Source organism: Dendrobates tinctorius, unplaced genomic scaffold, assembly GCF_039654945.1.
Source record: "Dendrobates tinctorius isolate UK_male_01 unplaced genomic scaffold, ASM3965494v1 ptg000162l, whole genome shotgun sequence".
NCBI lineage: Eukaryota > Metazoa > Chordata > Amphibia > Anura > Dendrobatidae > Dendrobates > Dendrobates tinctorius.
In genome coordinates, this window is record NW_027361829.1 from 1 (window position 1) to 16,964 (window position 16,964).

The window sequence follows — 16,964 nt, forward strand, 5'->3', positions numbered from 1 at the left end:
AGAAAGAGAGAGAGAAAGAAGAGAGAGAAAGAAGGAGAGAGAGAGAGAAAGAGAAAAGAGAGAAAGAGAAGAGAGAAAGAGAAAGAGAGAGAGAAGAAAGAGAGAAAGAGAGAGAAGAGAGAGAGAAAGAGAGAGAGAAAGAGAGAGAGAAAGAGAGAGAGAAAGAGAGAGAGAAAGAGAGAGAGAAAGAGAGAGAGAAAGAGAGAGAGAAGAGAGAGAGAGAAAGAGAGAGAGAAAGAGAGAGAGAGAAAGAGAGAAAGAGAGAGAGAGAAAGAGAGAGAGAGAGAGAGAAAGAGAGAGAGAAAGAGAGAGAGAAAGAGAGAGAGAAAGAGAGAGAGAAAGAGAGAGAGAAAGAGAGAGAGAAAGAGAGAGAGAAAGAGATGAGAGAAAGAGAGAGAGAAAGAAAGAGAGAGAAAGAGAGAGAAGAGAGAAAAAGAAGAAAGAGAGAGAAAAAGAAAGAAAGAAAGAGAAAAAGAAGAAAAAAAGTGAGAAAAAGAAAGAAAGAAAGAGAGAGAAAAGAAAGAGAGAAAAGAAGAAAGAAAGAGAGAAGAAAGAAAGAAGAAAGAGAGAGAGAGAAAGAAAGAAAGAGAGAGAAAAAGAAAGAAAGAAAGAAAGAAAGAGAGAGAGAGAGAGAAAGAAAGAGAGAGAAAAAGAAAGAAAGAGAGAGAGAGAAAAAGAAAGAAGAAAGAAAGAAAGAAAGAGAGAGAGAGAAAAAGAAAGAAAGAAAGAAAGAAGAGAGAGAAGAAAGAAAGAAAGAAAGAAAGAAAGAAAGAGAAAGAAAGAAAGGCATAAAGAAAGAAAGAAAGAGAAAGAAAGAGATTTTTTTTTTTGTCCGGCACCCAGAAAGAATTTGGGTTAAATGAGTATCTGGAGGATCCGCCAGAGAAAAAAACGTTGCAAGCTCCGTTTTAAAATCTTTGAGGATGGTGTTGGATGGCAACTTTTGGCGGATCCTCAAAAAAAAACGATGCAACGGATGGCAATCTGTCACAATCCGCCATTAATGGAAGTCAATGGGAAAAAAAAACGGATCCTCAAAAGAAAATTGAGGATCATTTTTTTTTCAAAACCTCGCGGATTGTGACTGATTGTAAAAAACTGAAGTGTGAAAGAGGCCTTAAATATCAGTATCAGTTACCCCTGATTTCGATCTATTCTCCAGAGATAAAGCTGCTTGCTGGTTTACCAAGCTTGACTCCGGGGGCGTATAATCTTATCCGCATTAAGCATGGGGATGAATGGAAGATGGCGTTTAATACTCCGGAGGGACATTTTGAGTACTTGGTGATGCCTTTTGGGCTCACTAATGCCCCTTCTGTCTTCCAGTGCTTCATGAACGATATTTTCCGAGACTTTGTCGATAAATTTTTGATTATCTATCTGGATGATATTTTGATCTTCTCCAAGGATTGGGATTCTCATGTGAAACATGTTCGGACTGTGTTCCGGATCTTGAGGGAGAATTCCCTGTATGTCAAAGGATCGAAATGCCTTTTTGGGGTACAGAGGATTTCTTTTTTGGGATTTATTTGGTCTCCGTCAACTATTGAAATGGACCCGGCCAAGGTACAGGCCATTTTTGATTGGGTTCAGCCACTTCTTTGAAGGCCCTCCAGAAGTTTTTGGGTTTTGCTAATTTTTATCGGAAATTTATAGCAAAATTTTCTAGTATTGCCAAGCCATTGACTGATCTGACTAAGAAGGGTGCTGATTGTTGAATTGGTCTCCGGAGGCTGTTTCTTCCTTTCAGGAGCTGAAGTGAAGATTCACTTCTGCCCCGGTTTTGCGGCAACATGATGTCTCACTCCCGTTCCAGGTAGAGGTGGACGCTTCTGAGATTGGTGCAGGAGCTGTTTTGTCCCAAAAGGATCCTGTAACATCTAAAATGAATCCCTGTGTGTTGTGAGTTCATTTTCCCCTCCGTCACTGAGGCCTGGTGAACTCCCTATTCTAGTGAAGAAGGTAGTGAGCCTGATTATCAGACACCTGGGACTAATGAAGACGATTGGCTGAGTGGAGTCACTGACTGGATTTAAGGCAGCCTACGCCCTTTCTGCTCTGCGGGTGATTTCTCTGTGGACTCTTGGACACCAGTCTGATTCCTGCTCTCCTAAAGCTAAGTTTTCTGTTTTGCCTTTTTGCATCTAAGATTTGTGTTTGTTTTTCTTGCTTTTTGGATTCTGCCACTCCCTGCTGGAGTGTGCAGTGTTCCATGAGCTCTGTCTTCTGAAGGTACCTGAGTGCTGATTTAGTTTTTGAAGCTTAGTTGCTTCAGGGCCATTTTATATCAGCTTGTTGGCTTTTGTCTCTGATAGGGTTTTGGCAGATTGCAGACAGCAGCCTTCCTATCCGTTCCTATCTAGGTAGTTTTTGGGCCCCGTCTTTGCTCAGCCTGTCTTTCTGTCTGTGTAAGTGTTTTCATCTTGCTTCACCGTCATTATATGTGGGGGGGCTGCCTATTGCTTTGGGGTCTGCTCTGGGGCAGTTAGATTTCCCCTTTCCTTCTTTAGGCCTATGTATCTCTCCGGCTGTGATCGAGGGGTCTAGGTCATCGTAGGAACCCCCCACGGCTACTGCTAGTTGTGTTGATAGGTTCAGGGGTCTGCAATCTGATAGTTGCCAACTTCTCTGGTTTTCAGGACTTAGCTAGCATTTCTGTTTTTGCCTCCTACGGTGACTCAATCATAACACCTGTGCTTTCTTTTCCCGAAAGTTCTCTCCAACTGAACGTAACTATGATGTGGGGAATCGGGAACTGTTAGCCATGAAATGGGCATTTGAGGAGTGGAGACATTGGTTGGAGGGAGCTAGACATCAACTCGTGGTCCTTACTGACCACAAGAATTTGATTTACCTGGAGTCGGCCAAATGCTTGAACCCTAGACAGGCTAGGTGGGCCTTGTTTTTTACACGTTTTGATTTTGTGGTCTCTTTTCTTCCTGGCACTAAGAATGTCAAGGCTGACGCTCTCTCTAGGAGCTTCTTTGCTGATTCTCCTGTGGTGACCAAGCCTGCTACCATCTTAGGCGAAGGGGTAGTTGTTTCTGGCATCTCGCCCGATTTGAGACGTGCTCTGGAAGAGTTCCAGGAGGACAAACCTGAGCGTTGTCCCAGTGGAAAGTTGTATGTTCCTGACCAGTGGAAGAGAGTGATGTCTGAAGTTCATTGCTCTGCATTGGCTGGTCATCCAAGTATTTTTGGTACTAGAGATCTGGTGAGTCGGTCTTTTGGTGGCCCGCCTTGTCTCGTGATGTCAGGAATTTTGTGCAGTTCTGTGGGACTTGCTCCCGGTCTAAACCTTGTTCTCGCTCTAGAGGGTTGTTGATGCCTTTGCCGGTTCCCAGGAGGCCATGGACCCATATTTCAATGGATTTCATCTCTGATATGCTTGTCTCTCAGAGAATGACTGTTATTTGGGTGATTTGTGATAGGTTCTCTAAGATGGTTCATCTTGTACCACTCCCTAAGTTGCCATCTTCCTCTGAGTTGGTGCCCCTGTTTTTGCAACAGGTGGTTCGCTTGCACGGGATTCCTGAGAACATTTTATCTGACAGAGGAGTTCAGTTTGTGTCTAGATTTTGGAGGACTTTCTGTTCCAAGCTGGGAATTCAGTTGTTCTTCTCCTCTGCTTTTCACCCTCAGACCAATGGGCAGACGGGGAGAACAAACCAGACCTTGGAGTCGTATTTGAGATGTTTTATTTCTGCTGATCAGGATGATTGGGTTTCATTTTTGCCCTTGGCCGAATTTGCTTTAAATAATAGAGCTAGTTCTGCCACTTTGATGTCACTTTTTTTGTAACTTTGGGTTTCATCCTCGATTTTCTTCAGGACAGGTGGAGCCTTCTGCCTGCCCAGGTGGTGACACTGTGGTGGAGAGAATGCACCAGATCTGGGACCAAGTGGTGGATAAGTTATCTCTCTCCCAGGAAAAGGCCCAGCGGTTTTCCAACCGACATAGGACCATTGGTCCCCAGTTTAAGGTTGGCGATATGGTTTGGTTATCATCAAAAAATATCGCTATGAAGGTGGCTTCTCCTAAGTTTAAGCCTAGATTTATTGGACCTTACAAGATTTTGGAGATTATTAATCCGGTCTCTTTTCATTTGGCTCTTCCTGTTACATTTAAAATCCATAATGTGTTTCATAAGTCCTTGTTGAAGAAGTTTGTTGAACTAGTAGTTCCTGGAGTGGCACCTCCGGACCCTGTATTGGTTGAAGGTAACATGGAATATGAGGTAGAGAAGATACTGGATTTCCGTCTGGCTAGACGGAGACTCCAGTATTTGGTTAAGTGGAAGGGTTATGGTCAGGAGGATAATTCCTGGGTCTCTGCCTCTGATATTCATGCCAAAAGATTGGTGCGTGCCTTTCATCGGGCTCACCCTGATCGCCCTGGTGGCGTGGATGAGGGTTCGGTGACCCCTCCTCAAGGGGGAGGTACTGTTGTGAGTTCATTTTCCCCTTCACCATTGAGGTCTGATGAACTCCCTCTTCTGGTGAAGGAAGGTAGTGAGGCTGATTACCAAGCACCTAGGCAGGATGATGATGACTGGGTGACGGGAATTACTGACTGGATATAAGGCAGCCGACGCCCTTCTGCCTTGCTGGTGATCTCTCTGAGGCATTCTAGGAGACCAGTCTGATTCCTGCTCCTCAAAAGCTAAGTTTTCTGCTCTACTTTTTGCATTTGTGTTTTGTTTTTGTTTTGCATGGTTTTCCTTGATTTCTGCCATTCCCTGCTGGGGTGAGCTGAATTCCTTTTTGCTCTGTCTTCAGAAAATACCTGAGTACGGATATAGTCTTTTTGAAGCCTAGCGTCTTCAGGGCTTTTTTCTCTATCAGCTGTTGGGTCTTGTTTTGATAGGGTTTTGGCGAATTACAGACAGCAGCTTTTCTATCCTGTCCTATCTAGTTAGCTTGGGCCCCATCATTTGCTCAGCCTATCTTTCTATCTGTGTGAGTGTTTTTTCATCTTGCTTCACAGTCATTATAAGTTGGGGGCTGCCTATTGCTTTGGGGTGTGCTCTGGGGCAGTTTAGATTTCCCTTTCTGTCTTTAGGCTATGTAGTTCTCCGGCTGTGATCGAGGGGTCTAGGGCACCGTAGGAACGCCCCACGGCTACTGCTAGTTGTTGTTGATAGGTTCAGGGGTCTGCAATCCGATAGCTGCCAACTTCTCTGGTTTTCTGGACTTAGCTAGTATTTCTGTTTTTGTCTCCTACGGTGACTCATTCATAACAGGATCCTCACCCTCACCACCCCGGAGATATTCACGAGGTCTTGCATCACCTTCCCGGATCTTCCAATGATTCTCCCAATCAGAGCTTTGGGTACCGGAACCACATCTTTCCGCAAACCCAACCGATCCATAGCCTCTCTTGCTATCTCTAGGCTTCGAGCAGCCTTCACATTATTCTGCCTAACAATTGTTTGACACGTAGACACTGCAAATGCATCTCTTTCAGGACAGCTACTCGGTTTGATGTATCTTCTCTGTCTGATACTATCACCAACAGCCGAGTCTCAGGTGCCCAGTGCACCTTATAGGCTTTGACCGCCTCTTTGAAAGCCTCATGCACACCTTCCTCAGCACAGGCTTCTTGCATGTCCTCTGGTACATCAATAACACACTGGAAGGTCGTGGTCTTGCTCTCTTCCTGGACCGAAGGCTCTGGCTTTACCACGGACACTTCCTCCACTACAGTTGCCCCGACCGGGTGACCGTCTTCTTTAGTTCTTAACTCACCAACTTCACACAATGGGATCACTTCATGACCCTTTGGCACGATGGCTACTGGCAGTTCTGTGTTATCACTCGCGCTCACCCGCGGTAAGTCTTCGTCCAACTTCTCTCGCCGAAGACTGTTAACTACTCCTCTGAGTTCCTCCATCTCTTCTCCATCTCCATCTCTCCATCTTGAGGTTCTTGTTCACAGTTTGCCAGGTGGACATGTGACCTCTGAGCTCCATATCTCTTTCTTGAGCTCCTCGACCCTGTGCTCGGCCGTTTGTCTCAGGACTCTTTCTCGTCTGACACATTCATCCACCTCCTCTCTGAGGGCCTTATTCAGTCCTTGCCACGTTACCATGTGGCCTTTGAGCTTAGAGACTTCTTTCTCTAGCCCTTCTATTCTGCGCTCCCTTTCTTTCTCAGAGCCACAGTCACCCCCAGAGATTAAGTCATCCCTCCAGTTACTCAATAACTGTGTGACTACTTCCGCCATCTTACCCACCAGGTCAGCGTCAGTTTTGTCACGAGTTTCAGTCAGCACAGCACTAGATTCTGCCCTAGTGGTGGCTACTGGCAACAACACGTCACCGTCACACCACATCGTACGGTGAACCCCCAAGACACACTATCCCGTGTGTCAGCTCCGCTCTTTTTGTTTACCACACCATTCTCAATCACACTGTGGTACCCTTCAGGTGACGTCAGGTCAGTAAATTCATCTGACGCAATTCTTTCTCTGGTCGCCCCTACGTCTGGCCTGTCCACGTTAGGAGGTGTCAGCGTCTTCGTATTGGTTAGTCCAACAGTAGGAACGTTTCCATCCTCGTACCATAGGTTATCCAACGTGACAAAATCCCGGCCCCCCTACAAGGTATACACTAAGTCTGGTGGTATCCCGCCACCTTGGCACTCACTGCCTCCGGGCCTCTCAAAAACAACTCTGTCTAGCACATAGTTCACCGTGACCCCATGTTTACAGCGAACCTGGGCCATTTTCTCAGTCAGACAGAAAGTGAGAGTTCCTACCAGAGTCACCTGACTCTTGGAGTCCAACCGTCCCAAGATTCCTTCCCGGTGCAGCATCACAGTACACACTTGCGGTCCGTCATGCTTCGGAAAGTATAACCCACATTCTGGATACGACATACACGCACACTGCGGTTTCCCAGACATACCCACTGAGCCAACCAGTGCTGCCATTTCTTCACACTCGGCCCCTTTCTGGACCACCACCCCAATTTGGGTCACAGCCCCCCTCTGGGACTCCACCCCCTTTTGAGTTACCACCCCAATTTGGGACCCCACCCCCTTTTGGGCTACCACCCCGATTTGGGTCACCGCCCCCTTTTGGGACTCCACCCCCTTTCGGGATCTCCCCATGTCTGTTATACCGGTCTTCTCAGACCACAGTTCACACCACACAGTTTGTCTCTTACGATACCACACAAGTCTTTGTTGGCACCACCACAGCTCCTGCTGTCACAGATCACCGAAACCACCGGCTGCTGTTCACACACAGCGGCTGGTGTCACTGCAGATCCTACTGCGCCGTCTTCGTGGACCCGCCGATCCACCGGAAGCCGCTTGTCACCTTCGTGACCCCACTAGGCTACATCAAGCCGCTTGTCACCTTCATGACCCCACTGAGCCACATCAAGCCACTTGTCACCTTCTTGACTCCCACTGAGCCACTGCAGGCTGAGTCGAGAAAAAAAAAAAAAAAAAACACCACAAAAAAACTCACGTGTCCTGACTGTGTGCTATTCAAGATGCTCCTGTCTCCACCTGAGACCGTCCAACACACAGGGCGCACCGGGTGCGATTCAGGGAGCGACCCTCCTCACAGGGTCTCCCCACACACTGGCCTCACCAGGTCCAGGGGCTCAGCGGGTGCTCTTCAGGACATCTTTCTCCGCCTGAGACTGCCCAACACTCGCGCATCACCAGGTCCAAGGTCACACCACGTGCTCCTGGGATCCGACTCTGCTCCCAGGGCTGACCCTCCAGGTACACTGTCTTCCTCACTGACCCAGGTCAGTACCACACGAACACCTGTCCGATACCTGTGTCGGCCACAAGGGTCACAGTTTTACTCATTGACCCAGGTCATACCACACGAACACCAGTCCGTTACTCCTGTGTTGCCCACACAGGTCCTCGGGTACCTCTTCTCCGCAGAGGCACCCTAAGCAATCACCAGTTTTTCTCCTGGGGAAGCAGCCGCACTGGGCTCACCGATCCGGACAGTGCCTTACTCACTAGGCCGCCCCACGGTTTCCAGAACTACAGCCGGGCAGTGGCTTCCCCACTTGCAGGCCGTCACAGGCTCTGCTCACACGTGGCCGGTCAGCAGCACATCACACGGCTTCCACAACCGTCAGCCCTCCTGGCTCAGCGTTGCTCTTTGCCACCGGATTTTGCAGTCCTTATCCGTTGCTCCCAGCAACAAGGCTACACCACTGCCCGCATTCTCCACCAATTGTGAGCTAGTACTGTCATTCAAGGTTGGGGGACACTCGCTTGGCAGCCACACAATCCGATCCAGCTCGGGTTTTCATAAGCCATAACATAGTTCATGAGGTTTATTTGTCATCATAAACCACAGCAATATAAACAGCCTTACAGGATAGTGTCCACTATACAGGCTATTCAGCCTCATCCTTATCTCAACCACGTCAGGGTTCCCACAAGGCTGTTTCTCCAGGCTGCAGAAATTCACTCACTCCTCAGGGACTCTCAGACGCTGGCCGCCATTACACACACAGCGCTCCACAGGCTGTTAGTGAGGAGATCCTTCTCCTCACAGGACCTTCCAAACTGGACCAATCAGGTCCCAGCATTAACCACATGTGACCTACCCTAGCCACATTATATGGTCTATAGCCACGCCCACCGGGTCACGTGACTATGACCTCATCACAGGCACGAAAGATCAGCTCTGCTAATCAGCACAAAGGCTTGGTTATCTCAAAGCCACCCACTTTGAGATATACAATGGCCACTCAGTATTCTGCCACTCATCCTCTCTCTTGGGACATCTACACAGCGTCCCCTAGCGGACACAGTAGTCATTACACCACAGGTAATAACTCTGGAACGCTTCCATGGATCCCGATAATTCTGGCGTTTTCTCGTGACATATTGTACTTCATGATAGTGGTAAAATTTCTTTAATAACACTTCTGTTTATTTGTGAAAAAAACGGAAATTTGGAGAAAATTTTGCAATTTTCCAACTTTGAATTTTCATGTCCTTAAAACAGAGGAATATGTCTCACAAAATAGTTAATAAATAACATTTCCCACATGTCTACTTTACATCAGCACAATTTTAGAATCAAATTTTTTTTTTGTAAGTTATAAGGGCTAAAAGTTGACCAGCGATTTCTCATTTTTACCACACCATTTTTTTTTTTTTTTTTTTAAGGACCACGTCACATTTGAAGTCACTTTGAGGGGTCTATATCCCCTTTACCCCAAGGGTGGTTTGCATGTTAATGACCGGGCCAATTTTTACAATTCTGACCACTGTCCCTTTATGAGGTAATAACTCTGGAACGCTTCCATGGATTCTGGTGATTCTGACACTGTTTTCTCGTGACATATTGTACTTCATGTTAGTGGTAAAATTTCATTGATATAACTTGCGTTTATTTGTGAAAAAAAAAGGAAATTTGACGAAAATTTTGCAATTTTCCAAATTTGAATTTTTATGCCCTTAAATCACAGAGATATGGCACACAAAAAAACTTTATAAATAACATTTCCCACATGTTTACTTTACATCAGCACAATTTTGGAACCAATATTTTTTGTGTTAGGAAGTTATAATGGTTAAAAGTTGACCAACGATTTCTCATTTTTGCAACACCATTTTATTTTTAGGGACCACATCACATTTGAGGTCACTTTGAGGGGTCTATATGATAGAAAATACCCAAAAGTGATACCATTCTAAAAACTGCACCCCTCAAGGTGCTCAAAACCACATTCAAGAAGTTTATTAACCCTTCAGGTGCTTCACAGGAATTTTTTGAATGTTTAAAAAAAAAAACATTTAACTTTTTTTTCACAAAAAAATTATTTCAGGTTCAATTTTTTTATTTTACCAAGGGTAACAGGAGAAATTGGACTCCAAAAGTTATTGTGCATTTTGTTCTGAGTACGCCGATACCTGATATGTGGGGTGGAATCACTGTTTCGGCACATGGCAAAGCTCAGAAGGGAAGGAGCGCCGTTTGACTTTTTCAATGCAAAATTGGTTGGAATTGAGATTGGACACCATGTCACATTTGGAGAGCCCCTGATGTGCCTAAACAGTGGCACAAGTGACCCCATTTTGAAAACTATGTGGTGAGAACTTTGAATCCCCAAGGGCTTCACAGAAGTTTATAACGTACAGCCGTACAATTAAAACATCATATTTTTTCCACAAAAATGATCTTTTCATCCTCAATTTTTGTTTTTCCAACAGTAACATGACAATAAGAGTTATTGTGCAATTTGTCCTGAGTACACTGATACCCCATATGTGGGGGTAAACCACTATTTGGGCGCATGGCAGAGCTCGGAATGGAAGCAGCGTCATTTGACTTTTTGGCTAGAATTGGGATTGGACGCCATGCCGCGTTTGGAAAGCACCTGATGTGCCTAAACAGTGGAAACCCCCCACAAATTACATCATTTTGGAAACTAGACCCCCCAAGGAACTTATCTAGATGTGTGGTGAGCACTTTGAACCCCCAAGTGCTTCACAGTTTATAACGCCAGGGCGTGAAAATAAAAATCATTTTTTTCACAAACATGATCATTTAGACCCCAATTTTTTTATTTTGCCAAGAGTAACAGGAGAAATTGGACCCCAAAAGTTGTTGCCCAATTTGTCCTGAGTATGCCGATACCCCATATGTGGGAGAAAACTACTGTATGGGCTCGGAAGGGAAGTAGTGACGTTTTGAAATGCAGATTTTGATGGAATGGTCTGCGGGTGTCATGTTGCCTTTGTAGAGCCCCTGATGTTCCTAAACTGTGGAAACCCCCCACAAGTGACCCCATTCTGTAAACTAGACCCCCCAAGGAACTTATCTAGATGTGTGGTGAGCACTTTGAAATAAAAAAAATCATAAATAAAAAAAATATATATTTTTTTTCCCACAAAAATGATATTTTTGCCCCCAATTTTTTATTTTCCTAAGAGTAACAGGAGAAATTGGACCTCAAAAGTTATTTTGCAATTTGTCTTGAGTAGGCTGATACCCCATATGTGGGGGTAAAACACTGTTTGGGCGCATGACAGAGCTTGCAAGGGAAGGAGCTTCGTTTGACTTTTTCAACACAAAATTGGCTGGAATTGAGATCAGACGCCATGTTGCGTTTGGAGAGCACCTTATGTGCCTAAACAGTGGAAACCCCCCAATTCTAACTCCAACCCTAACCCCAACATACTCCTAGCCCTAACTAATGGGAAAATGGAAATGAATACATTTTTTTTATTTTATTTTTTAAGGGGGTGATAAAGGGGGGTTTGATTTACTATTTTTAGCGGGTTTTTATGTTTGGCAGCTGTCATACGCTAAAAGACGCTTTTTATTGTAAAAATACTTTTTGCATCACATTTTGAGAGCTATAATTTTTCCATATTTTGACCCACCGAGTCATGTGAGGTCTTATTTTTTGCGGGATGAGTTGATGTTTTTATTGGTACCATTTTCGGGCACATAACATTTTTGATCGCTTTTTATTCCTTTTTTTTGGACGCAGAATGAACAAAAACCAGCATTTCATGAATTTCTTTTGGGGGGTGCGTTTACACCGTTCCGCGTGTGGTAAAATTGATAAAGCGGTTTTACTCTTTGGGTCAGAACGATTACAGTGATCTCATTTAAGTCTTTTTTTAGGTTTTGTCACTTTAATGCAACGAAAACAATTTTATATAAAAAATTATTTTTGCATCGCTTTATTCTGCAAGCTATAACTTTTTTATTTTTTCACTTATGACGCTGTATGGCAGCTCGTTTTTTGCGGGACAAGATGACGGTACCATGGTTATTTATATACGTCTTTTTGATCGCGCGTTATTGCACTTTTTGTTCAGCGGTATGATCATAAAGCATTGTTTTTTGCTTTGTTTTTTTATTTTTATTTTTTAAGGGGTTCGCTAAAGGGGTTCATTAATGGGACAGTTTTATAGGGCGGGACGTTACGGACGCGGCAATACAAAATATGTGTACTTTTATTTTTTTTTTTTACTTCCAAAAAATGAATTTATTACCGAATATTTTTTTATTTAGCGATTTTTTTATAAATTATTTTTACACTTTTTTTTTAACTTTATTACATTGTCCCCGGGGGGGGGGGGGGGACATCACTGTCATGTGTCAGATCGCTGGAAGTGCATTGAGCAGCAGGGCGGTTTGCTGGTAGAAGGGAAAAAAAAGTCTTAGTTACTCACGGGTTAACGGTATTTTTCGGAGTCCATGACAGCACCACCTGAGAGAGGGGATCCGCCCTTCAGGAACAGGAAACCTACAGATACAAAAGGGCGGCACCTCTCCCACGCATCAGTTGGATTACAGAGCACAGAGGACCACAATGGTTAATAGCATAACTTATATACAATACTATACACAACTATTTAAACTACCCGTGTACGTATAAGAGGAAGAAGTGCACACCCAAAATAGACTAAAAGGGCTGTCATGGACTCCGAAAAATACCGTTAACCGGTGAGTAACTAAGACTTTATCGGTCGTCCATGACAGCACCACCTGAGAGAATTACAGAGAGTAATAACTATTTAGGGAGGGACTACAGCCTGCAGCACCCTTATACCAAAAGAGAGGTCTGTGGAAGCACCCAGGTCTAGCCTATAATGACTATAAAAGGTGCTCGGAGAGGACCAAGTAGCCGCCTTACATATCTGGTCGATGGAGACTTCTGATCTCTCGGCTCACGAGGTCGCCATGGCTCTGGTGGAATGCGCCCTCAGCTTCCCAGGTGGCGACCTGCCTTTTGAAGTGTATGCTACAGGAATTGCTTCTCTAATCCACCTGGCTAGTGTATTTTTTGACACTCTACAACCTTTCCTAGGGCCTTGGTGGGAAATAAATAGGGCATTATCTTTCTTCCAAGGATCGGTAGCTGCCAGATATTCTATGAGGCATTTCCTAACATCCAGGGTATGTAGTTTTTCTTCCTTCTCATTAGCTGGATTAGGGAGGAAGGATGGAAGGACTATTTCCTGAGTCCTATGAAAGTTAGAAACCACTTTAGGTAAGTACGCCGGATCAGGTCTGAGTATTACCCGTCCTTAACCTGTATATAAGGAGGACGCCTAAATAATGCCTGGATGTCTCTTACTCTGCGAGCTGAGGTTAGAGCTACCAGGAAGGCTACTTTGAGGGACAGATTTTTAATGGAAGCTGATGAAATAGGTTCGAATGGAGCTTCCGTCATGGCCGTAAGGACTAGATTCAAGTCCCATGGCATGAATCTATCCTTCACTACTGGCCTGGACCTACCTGCTGCCTTAATGAACCTACTGATCCAGTAATTACCTGCGATGTTGCAGCTAAAGAGAGCCCCCAAAGCTGATACTTGTACTTTAAGAGTGCTAGTGGAAAGTCCCATATCCAGACCTTTCTGAAGAAACTCTAAGATCTGATTTATTGGAGTTGAACCCCCAGCAACTATTTCAGAGCGCTGCAGGAACTACTTCCAAATTCTAGCATAGATCTTGGTAGTAATGGCCTTCCTACTCTTAAGTAGGGTGTTAATCAAGTCTGGGGAGAAGTCTTTTTCTTTTAAGAGTGCCCGCTCAAACTCCACGCCGTCAGATGTAGGCCAGCCACCTGAGGGTGGAAGACTGGGCCGTGGGATAGGAGATCCGGGATGTCTGGAAGAACCCAAGGATCGGACACCGACATGGTCCTGAGGCATGAGAACCATGCCCTCCTGGGCCAAAATGGAGCAATGACTATGACCCTTGCTCTGTCTCTCTTGATTTTTCTCAACACCAAGGGTAGTAGCGATAGGGGAGGGAAGGCGTATGCCAGCCTGAAGTCCCACTTTATCAGAAAGGCATCTACCGCCAGGGGGTTCTCTGGGATTTAGGGAGCAGAATAGTCTTAATTTCCTGTTTTCCTTGGTGGCGAAGAGATCTACCTCTGGCTGTCTCCATTTTTGTATAATCAGGTCGAAGATCGAATTGTTTAGGGACCATTCTCCTTGTTTTAGTAGGTTGCGGCATCATATTTTCTTTCCCTTTTATGTGTAGTGCTGTCAAAGATAGAAAATGCTGCTCTGCTAGTTGGAACAACCGTTCTGCCACATTCCTCAGGGGTTTGGAACGAGTCCCACCTTGGTGGTTGACATAAGCCACTGTGACCTGATTGTCGGAGAACACTCGCACATGATGGCCCTGCAGATACATAAGTAACTTCTTAGCTGCCTGCTCTACTGCTGTCAGTTCTTTCAAATTAGATGACATTTTTATCTGGTGATGGTCCCATAGGCCCTGGACTAGGACTTCACCCATATGAGCCCCCCAACCGGAAGGGCTAGCATCCGTAGTGACTATGGGGGATATGTCACACTCCCAGGGAACCCCTCTGGACAAATTATCCTTTTCTAGCCACCACTCTAGGGACTCCCTTGTGCTTCGGGACAAGGTTAGCTGGCCCTCCAAGTAACCTCCAAGGATTTTTTGATGCAGTAAGACCTCGCCCTGTAGTGTTCTTAAATGAAACTGGGCCCACTGGACCACCGGATACAGGAGGAAAGGGAACCCAGAAGGGACATGGCTTTCCTGAGGGACATGGTGGGGTTATTGGCAGCGTTTAGGATCTGATAGTGTAGGTGAACAAGCTTCTCCGGAGGCAGACGGCATTCCTGTTTCTCAGAATCTAGAATCAGGCCTAAAAATTGCTGAATTCTCATCGGCTGTAACCGAGATTTTTTGATATTAAAGCAGCCAACCTAACCGCTCTAGGGCCGACATTGCCCTCTGTAGCTGTTCCTTACAATGTTTTGCCGTTTTCCCTATAATCAGGAAGTCATCTAAGTAGGGGACTACTAGAATGTTAGATTCACGTAGATGGGCCATAACTTCCGCCACCACTTTAGCAAACACCCGGGGAGCGACTGCCACCCCAAAGGGGAGGGCCGCATATTGGAAATGTTCAACTGACCCATTTAACTGAACTGCTACTCTGAGGAAGCGCTGATGGGCTGTATGAATGGGTATATGGTAGTATGCATCTTTTAAATCTAACACCACCATAAAGCAGTTTTGAAACAACAACTTTATTGTTGAATTGATTGTTTCCATTTTGAACGGCCGTATAACCAAGAAATCGTTTGAGGGACTTGAGATTAATTATAGTCCTAAAGGAGCCGTCTGGCTTGCGGACCAGGAACAGAGGGGAGTAGAAACCTTTCCCCCTTTCTCCCTCTGGAACCATAGTCAGGACTTTCTTGTGGCAAAGCTCATGAACCTCGGCCTCCAGGGCAGCTTGTTCTGATGTGGAAGACCTGAGAGGGGTGACCTTAAATCGATCTAGGGGAACCCGGGTGAACTCTAGTCGTAAACCCGCAGCTATCACCCCCAGTATCCAGTTGCTGCTAGAGATCAGCGACCAGGCTGGGTAGAAGGCAGCTAGTCTCCCCCCACAGCATCTAGTCATTGGGGCGGTTTTTTAGTGTCACGTGATGGACATTCCTGGCGCCCCCCTCCTCCGAACATGAAACCTGTACCTCTCCTTTTGTCGCCCCATCTGCCCTGATCTCTGGACGGCCTTCTATGGAAATATCCTTTCCTGGTGAAGGGGCGTCTATAAGAAGGATTCGGGAGGCTGGGGAACTTCTTTTTATCGTTCCCGGCTTTCTCTAAAAGTTCATCCAGGACGGGGCCAAACAGATATTCCCCTCATATGGAATGGAGCAGAGTCGTGACCTGGCCTGGATATCTCCTGGCCAGCATTTTAACCAGAGGGCCCTTCGAGCTGCGTTTGATAACCCAGCTGATCTAGCCGCCATCCTTGCCGAGTCTGCTGAGGCATCAGCCAAGAAAGCCGCAGCACTCTGGATGATCGGTAGAGTTTTCCGAATGGATGCTCTTGGGGCTCCGTCCTTCAGATGGGAATCTAGTTGATCTAGCCAGACCATCACGGATCTGGCTATACAAGTGGCAGCTATCGCTGGTCTTAGGGCGCCTGCTGACATCTCCCATGTTCCCTTTAGAAAGGAATCCGCTTTTTTATCCAGCGAGTCTTTTAAGGAGGCCATATCATCGAACGGTATGGAGGACTTTTTGGAGGCTTTGGCTACTGCCGCGTCCAGCTTAGGGGCCTTATCCCATCTGTTTACCACTGGGTCATCAAATGGGTACCTCCGTTTGAAGGCAGGTGGTAAGGAGCCCCTTTTTTCGGGTCTCTTCCATTCCCTTTCTATCAGGCTCTGGACCTTATCATTTAATGGAAAAGCTTTGTGTTTCCTGGGATCTAGACCTCCGAACATTACCTGTGCCGAAGCTCTGGCTTTGAGTCTGCTACTGCCATGGTGGACCTTATTGCTTTAACTAGCTTGTCCATCTGGTCTAATGGGAAGCAGAATCGGCTTGAGTCTTCATCCGAAGAGGATGAAGTGGAGGCCGGGGAATCCGAGGAGTAATTGTTCCTAGGGGCAGCTGAGGACTCCGACCCTGAGAAACTAAATTCTCTCCCCCTAGAAGAGTCCCTTTTAGATAGGGCTTTCATCTCTGTCCCTGTAAGGATGGGGGAGAGTGTAAGGGCCTGTCAGTCTATGCCTGGGCCCCCCGTCCCCTTCCAACCCCTACCGTCTGTCGCACACATGGCTGACATAGTCTTTTGGGGTGGCCGTCTGGTAAGGGGCAACTACAGAGCGCACATTCCCTGTGCTTCTGTTTTACCGTAGCTTTCCTCCCCTGCGAAACCAGCATAAGGGAACACTGCATCAGGGTACATTCACGGAGATCTCTTAACCATGCAGATGAGGCAGGTACCTGATCACGGAGGGAGGCAGGGGGAATCCTTTAGACTGGAGGAACTTCTGCGGCTCTGCTCACTCGTCCGCTTTCTCCCACTCGTATGAGGCTTCACCGAGGCCTCCATCTGTGGGCGCTCCTGCACGTCCTGCTGCTCTATGGGGGTTCTGTCATATCCATCGCTGGGCCTTCAGAAGCACCCCGGCAGCATCACCTCCTGCCCTTTAAGGC